Genomic DNA, 7,677 nt, shown 5'->3' with positions numbered 1-7,677 from the left:
AGAGGGAGTTCCAGGAAGTGGGGCTCTCTATATTCTCTTGGGCATGTGGGGAAAGGAAGGTAGCTAAGGGAGCCATGGGGAGAGCACTCATGGGGCTAGTTTAGAATAGGCTTCTTTTTCTCTATCTGCCTGCCTTATTCAAGTAAATACTAATAAACTCTATGGAAATTAAGAATTGGAGTTTAATTTAGTTATTAAAATGATAGCAATAAGCTTCCTATCCAAAAGGAATTCTTGCTTGGGAATAAGAGATGATCGTTGTCTAAAGGTCTTACCACATTGATCATATTCTTAAAGTTTCTTTCTAGTGTGGATCCTCTTATGTTGAATAAGCTAAGAGTGGCAACAACAAATTCAGCCTCACTCATGAGGTTTCTCTCCAGTGGGAATTTTCTGACATGAAGCAACTGTGGAATTTTATGTGAAAGCCTATCCAAATTGATTACATTGATAAAAGTTTCTCTCCAATGTGGATGCTCTGAGATTGCCCCTCCATGTGAAAGCCTATCCATACTGATTACATTCATAAGGTTTCTCTCCAGTGTGGATTATTTGATGCCTGGAAAGAGAGCCCATCACTGTGAAAGCCTTTCCACAGTGTTTACATTCATAAGGTTTCTCTCCATTGTGGACTATTTGATGTAAACCAAGCTCAGAGTTCTGACTGAAAGGTTTCCCACCTTTATTACTCACAGAAAGCATCTCTACACATTTACTTTTTGGATGTCTAATGAGGCCTAAACTTTAACCAAAGGCCATTCCCCCAGGTTATCTTGATACGTGGGCATTTCAGGAGGTTTCTTAGGTGACTGAATAAATCCTACTTATTCAGGAAAGCATTTGCTGAATTCACTATCCTGACAACAGTCATTTCTTGAATTCAATTTTATATACTGATTTAGAACTGAATATTGGCTGAATTTCTCTGCAGTTTTTCGAATTCACAGTCACTCTTTGAATTTTTATTTACCTTGATATTAGAGACATACATTTGTCTCAAAATAAAATCACAGGGATCCTGATTCATGCGTCTTTGGGGGCCAAATCATTCCACAAAAAGGCTTAGCTTTGCAGACATCTCCTTCACTTTAAAATTAATCTCTGCCTCTGGACAGGAGTTCTTTGGGCCTTTATGCTCTACCAGCCATGGTGATTCCCTTTGTTGAAAACAGGCGATAAAATCTTCTCTATGAACTAGAAGCTCCATAGAGAGTAGATTCTGCACATTCTCCAGCATGATCTCCCTATACAGCTCTTTCTGAGAATGATCCAACAGGCACCACTCCTCTTGGGGGAAGTTCACAACCACTTCCTTGAATGTTATTGACCCTGTGCTGAAAGGAATGATGAACTGGAGGAATTCCATGTGAACTCGAAAGACCTCCAGGAATTGATGCAGAGCGAAAGGAGCAGAACCAGGACACCAGAGACTGATACACTGTGGCACAATCGAATGTAATGGACTTCTCTACTAGCAGCAAAACACTATCCACATCCAGAGAAAGAACTGGGAAAAGAATGGTCCCAGGGGCCATTCCCTCTGGTTCTGGGGTCCCTGCTTGGGTCAGATTGTCATCCTTCAGAGGGTGGGAGCCCCAAGATGGAGAAACTTCCTCTTTGTACACCCAGCAAAGGTCCAAGCACCACACAAGTGGGCACTCTGGGAGCTGTGACTGTCCAAAGGAGAGTCCCAGCATGCCTTGAGGCTACTACAGCTCTATTTTTTCTAACATTTCATTCACTTCCCTTACTTTTCTTATTTTATGGTTTGATTTATCTTGTCCTGATAGGGAAAGGTTGAGGTACCCCACTAGTATGATTTTATTATCTGTTTCCTCCTTAAGCTCCTTTAGTTTCTCTTTTAGAAATCTGAATGCTGTACCATTTGGTACATATATGTTGAGTACTGATATTTCTTCATTATTTATACTGCCTTTCATCAAGATGTAATTACCTTCCTTATCTCTTTTAACGAGATCTATTTTTGCTTTAGCTTTGTCAGAGATCATAACTGCTACTCCTGCTTTCTTTGTCTCATTTGCAGCCCAGTAAGTTCTGCTCCAGCCTCTTACTTTTACCCTATGTATATCTACCTGCCTCAAGTGTGTTTCTTATAGACAACATATGGTAGGGTTCTGGTTTTTAATCCATTCTGCTATCTACTTCCTTTTTATTGGTAAGTTCACCTTGAACTTTACTCTTGTTGGAATTGGATCAAAGAAAAAATAACATACATACTCAGTTGGGTATATGCTGCAGGGTGGGCCAGCCTCCCACAGGGGATGGGGTCTTGGAGGTGAGACGGTTTCAGCAAAATGATGAATGGGATACAGCTTTCACATTCAACCCACAGCACAGATTCACAGGATAAACTGCTCCACCTTGGCTGAGGCCTCGCTTTATTTTATACCCTCATGATCACATATCTATTTGGCACACAGTTTCATTCTCAACATACATGTTTCCATGGAACCTAACAACAGACAGGAAGCCTAGGGAGATAGTCAAAGAAATGCTGTTGCTAAGGGCAGGATCAGTGGGTAGAATCAACATGACCCAGATATAGGTTAGGGAATTCAGAGCACAAATTTGCCAGAAGTTTTTATGCCTAGAAAAGAGGGTCTTATCTAAGTGGGTATATAAGAATCTTTAGGTTTAATTTTGTAAGTGGGATCTCCTGGTAATATCCTAGGGGGACAGAGTGGGACATCTATATTAACCCTGCAAGCATGTTGCTCTCATCTATTTTTTTCTGGAGCTAAGTAAGAATAATAATCATAGCAATTCCAATAATAAGGGGATGTTAATAATGAAAGTTACTTAGGGGGGTTTCAGTGAGTGTTTCCATCCTTCCTGGGGGCTGCTTTGCAGTCCATGGTTTCCATGTGGACTGTGTCAGAGTGGTCTTTGATGCCTCCTGGCAGGTATAGAAATCTATCTTACCCTACGGGGAAGTAGGAGGAAAAGGGGATAAGGTGGGGGAGGAGGAACTGATAGAAGAGAGAACAGATTTGGGGAGGTAGTGGTCAGAAGCAAAACCCTTGAGGATGGACAGGGTGAAAGGAGAAAAAGAGAGTAGGATCAACAGAGGGAAGGGGAAATAGGATAGAGGAAAATGCATAGTAATCATAACTCAATTTTTACAGCAAATTTTTCTGATAAAGGCCTCATTTCTCAAATACATAGAAAACTGGCACCAATTTATAAGTCATTCCCCAATTGACAAATGGTCAAAGGATATGAACAGGTAGTTTTCAGTATAGTCATGTGAAAAAATGCTCTAAATTGCTCTTTATTAGAGAAATGTAAATTAAAACAACTCTATCCTTATACCTATCATATTGACCAATAAAGGACAATTACAAATATATAGGGAGGGATATGGAAAAAGGTATTGTTGATGGAGTCATGAATTGCTCCCATCATTCTGAAGTACAATTCAGAATGCCTAAAGGGCTATAAAGCAGTGAATACTTACCGTCTTGTAGGCACTTCTCTTTCTGAGACCACAGGGTTTCCTTCTCACTGCTAGCTTTTGATTTGAACCCAGTGTACCACTCACTCCTCTCCCTCCCCCTCTTTATGTCCCCTCCAATGTTGTAATCTCACAGAAGCAGCATTCCCTTGTGGGCAGGGGGGTTCCCATAATGCCCCAGTCCAACCCTTGCTCATGCCTCCATCAGATTCCTGCCTTCACTCCTGTCTCCTTGTGGACCTTTAGGAAGAAGGCTGTTCCTGGGGGCAGCTGGGTTGCTTGGTGGATTGAGAGCCAGACCCAGAGACCAGAGGTCCTGGGTTCAAATCTTACCTCAGACATGTGTGATCCTGGGCAAGACACTTCATCTCCATTACCTAGCCCATATCACTCTTCTGCCTTAGAACCAATACATAGCATTGATTCTAAGATGGAAGGTAAGGGTTTAAAAAAAAAAAAAGGCTGTTCCTGATCTCCCTGTGGACACTGTGGCTATTGCTGCCCTTGCCTGCTATATTCACTCACCTCCCCTGCAGTTTTGTTATTGGAATGTTTAAGATTCAGATAATATTCTCAGTTCTGGTTTTCATTCTAAAACTCTTTCAAACTCTTCTTTATTGAACATCCCATCTTTGTTCCTGTATGGAGAGACTTAGATTTGTAGGACAAGTCACCCTGGGCTATGTCCTAAACTCCAGTGTTCTTTGGAACATATTTTTCCATTCTCTCCTCCTCTTCTAGTGGGTGTAGAATAGTCTTGCTTTGTCCAAATACCCCTTCCTTTGTATTTGAAGATCTTTTTCCTGATAGCTTGTAGATCTTGACTCTGAATTATTAAAATTAATTATTATATGTCTCAGAGTTTGTAGCCTTGGGTTTGGGATTTTTTTTTTTTGGAGGTGAGCTGTGAATGCTTTCATTTGGAATCTCATTTTCTATGTCCAAAAGTTCTAGTTACTTTTCTTCTTTTACTTCCTTAGTTATGATGTGAACGCTGTTTGGCCTGTCATGTTATTCTGGGAGGCAGATTCCTTAGCTTGTCTGCATCCTGCCTTCAAAATGTCGAAGTTTAGCTGGTGCCTCTTTTCTCTTAAAGTGCGGGTTGTTTCTTCTTTTCTTCTTCTAGATTGGCTTTCACTTCTGTGTATTTGCATCCCCAATCAAGGGTTCTCTTTTGTGTTTTTGGTGAGACTTGACAGATTCTAGACTTTCTATTCTGACCATGATTTTTGCTGTGCAGGCCATCAGTTCTGCTCTCATGATTCGTGTTTCTCTTCCCAACCAGTTAAGAACAGTGTATCGTGTCAGCTTGGGCTGGGGGGGGGGGGGGGCTTGCAGGAAGTTGATCTGGTAAAACAATCGGCAAGTTTTGATGAAGCCCCAGGCCTGGGGGGCGGGAAACTGAGAGGTTGCCCAGACTCTCCTGAATCTGAATCTCCTGCTTTCAGCGGGAAGGCGACAGTGGAGAGTGAGAAACTGCCAGGCAAGCTTGGTGATAAAGAGACGCAAACAAGATCCTTGATGAGTACCAGAAAAATGTCTGCTATGGATATGGGAAGGGGGTGTGCGTGCGTGCGTGTGCATGTGTGCATGTGTGTGGGTGTGTGTGCACGTGTGTGTGTGCGTGTGCGCGTGTGTGGGTGCGTGTGCGCGCGCGCTAAGTACTGAAGTGCTGAAGGCAAGCCGGGAGGCCAGCATGCTGGTAGAGGAAGAGGCCCATCCAGAGGAGCCTCTTCTGGACCCCCCAGAGCAGCCCGCTGCCTCGGGGGCAGCTTTGCTGAGATCGGAGGACTGTGTTCAGAAGCCTGGGAGAGGGCAGGCCTGACCCAGTCTTGGAAGATCCAGAGAGCCCGGTGGCCGGATGGAGGCCGTCCCCATCAGCGCTTCTCCGGAGAGGAGAATGTGGGTGCGGATGACCTTGTGCTTTGTCCAAGATGCCTATCAAAAACGAACAGTTACCTCCAGGCTCGATTTCCTTTCTGCGGCGGGCCCCATCTGGCCACTCTGGCGTGGAAGCGCTGACAGATCGCTTCCATTTTCCAGCTGGTTGTTCTCCGCCTTCCACTTTTCTCTCTAAATAAGTACTTTCCAGGATGATTAGGCTGAGTTGGCTCCATGCCAGGCTTTCTTTAGCCTCCTTCCCTCCTCCGCCACGCTTTCCTGCTCGACGGGGCTGTCCTCCTCCTGATCTTCCTCCATCGTCCTCAGACGCTTTTGTACCAGTGAGTTTGTGCTCCAAGGCCAGGAGCTGGCGGCCTTTCTGCCCCCTTTAACTCTCTGCAGCGGCTTCATGTTGCTTGAACTTCTCTGAAATGGTGATAATCAGAGTCAGTCCAGCCTCGGGTGTTTCAGGGTCCACAGGACGCTTAAGTCGGAAGGTAATTGTACGTCGCGTTTTCGTCTCATTTTTTTAAACCCTTCTCTTCTGGCTTACAACCAATACTAAGTATCCATTCCAAAGCAGAAGAGTGGTCAGGACTAGGTAGTGGGGTTAAGTGACTTGCTCAGGGTCACACAGAGGGGACGTGTCTGCGGTCAGATTTGAACCCAGGACCTCCCCATCTCCAGGCTTGGCTCTCCATCCACTGAGCAACCCAGCTTTCCCTTTTAAAAATCATTTTTCTAACTAGTCTGTGCAGACCATAAGTTGAGAGGACCCTCCTCTCAGTAACCGGTTGTTTCTCGCCTGTCCGTTTCACTTTTTAGTGGTGTTCTTCAGCATTCACTATGCCCATGGCTTTTGAAGAAATAATAAGTCACTAGCATCTACTGCAGCCTCTGTCTGTTATCTTATTTGAGCCCCTGAACCCCGCTGGAGGGAGGTGATCTGCATTCACCGGTGAGGAAGCTGAGGTTCCCAGGGTCAGTGACTTGTCCAGGGTCACACGGCTCGTCACGATTTGAGGTGCTGCTCTAGCTGTCTGGCTGAGTTCAGGGACACCAAGTTTTGGGTCTGTGTTAACTTGGCTTAAACATTTTTGTCAGATTCTTGGTAGATTTTTTGGCACATTCTTTATTGTCTCCTTCATTGCCTTTGTATCTCTAGCCAACAAGTCTGTGAGCACTAATGAGTGCCCACTATGTGCTAGGCTCTGTGCTGAGTAACGAGCGAACCCAGTAGATGCTTAAACGTTCCGTTTACTGATCCATCATCCATTCTCTGCAGCTGATGTCATGGATAAGCTGCCGTTCTCTGCAGAGCAGGAAACTGGCCTTTGGGCCCAGGAAAAAATCACTTCCGCCTCACCAGCAAAACCCAGGAGGTGCCTCAAGGGCCGCCCATCGATCCTGCACCTCTCGCCTCGTTTTTGGCAATGATGTCACTTCGGACACAGCCCCTTTCCTGCAGTCTGAAAACTGGGATTGTGCGCATTTCATGGCCTTCTCCACCATCATCATTCTGGAGGCAGAAGAGGACGCCCCCACTGAGAGCCGCTGGTCTCTCTGTTTGTCCGTGAACTTCCCGGGGCCAATGGTGACCCTCCTTCTGTGCATCCCTGTTGGCCCTGCCATTTCATCAAGAGTCGCCCTGTCTGAGAAGTGGAAGGCCTTCGTCATCCGTCCAGCCCTGCCTCCCCCCACTGGCCTCCCCAATGAGTGGCCTGAGGCTCCCTGAGGCCCTGCCTGAAGACCCGTGATAAGGAGACAGCTGCTTTGTCTCTCAGGGCCGGGCCAGGCCTGAACGTCTTACTAGGAGCTCCTGTTGGAGCCTCGGGAGGAGGTAAGTGCGATTGATTGTGATCCGTGGTTCAGTGGCCTGCCCAGGCTCATGAGGCTGGATTGAAACTGGTTTTCCTGACTCCAGGCCCCCTGGCTGCCCAGATCTCTGTCCTGTCCCTTTTCAAGCCCTTCAGGGACGCCAATGGCGCTTGGGGACAGTCTCGCGGCTAGCAAGTTCTTCCTGAACCGAGTCTTGGGCAAGACTCACCCGTTTTCCTGTCCAGAGCACAGGGGAAGGCAAGCAGGGCTCTGTCTCAGGCCTCCCCAAAAGGGCCTCAACTCCTTTTTCCTCGTTACTGCAATCAGACCACCGAGGCCTCTTCCCGCACTTCCCCGAGCTGCCGGGCTGCCAGTGAGGAGCCGGAGCGCTGCGGCCGCGCTTCCTTCCCTCTGGCCCGCCAGTTCTGAAGGCTGAGGCACGTCCCTCATGAAACTGTTCAAGAAGACGTTTCAAAGCTCCTCTCCCAGAGAGCAAAGCTTTT

Source organism: Monodelphis domestica, chromosome 6, assembly GCF_027887165.1.
Source record: "Monodelphis domestica isolate mMonDom1 chromosome 6, mMonDom1.pri, whole genome shotgun sequence".
Lineage (NCBI taxonomy): Eukaryota > Metazoa > Chordata > Mammalia > Didelphimorphia > Didelphidae > Monodelphis > Monodelphis domestica.
This window is presented reverse-complemented; position numbering follows the sequence as displayed.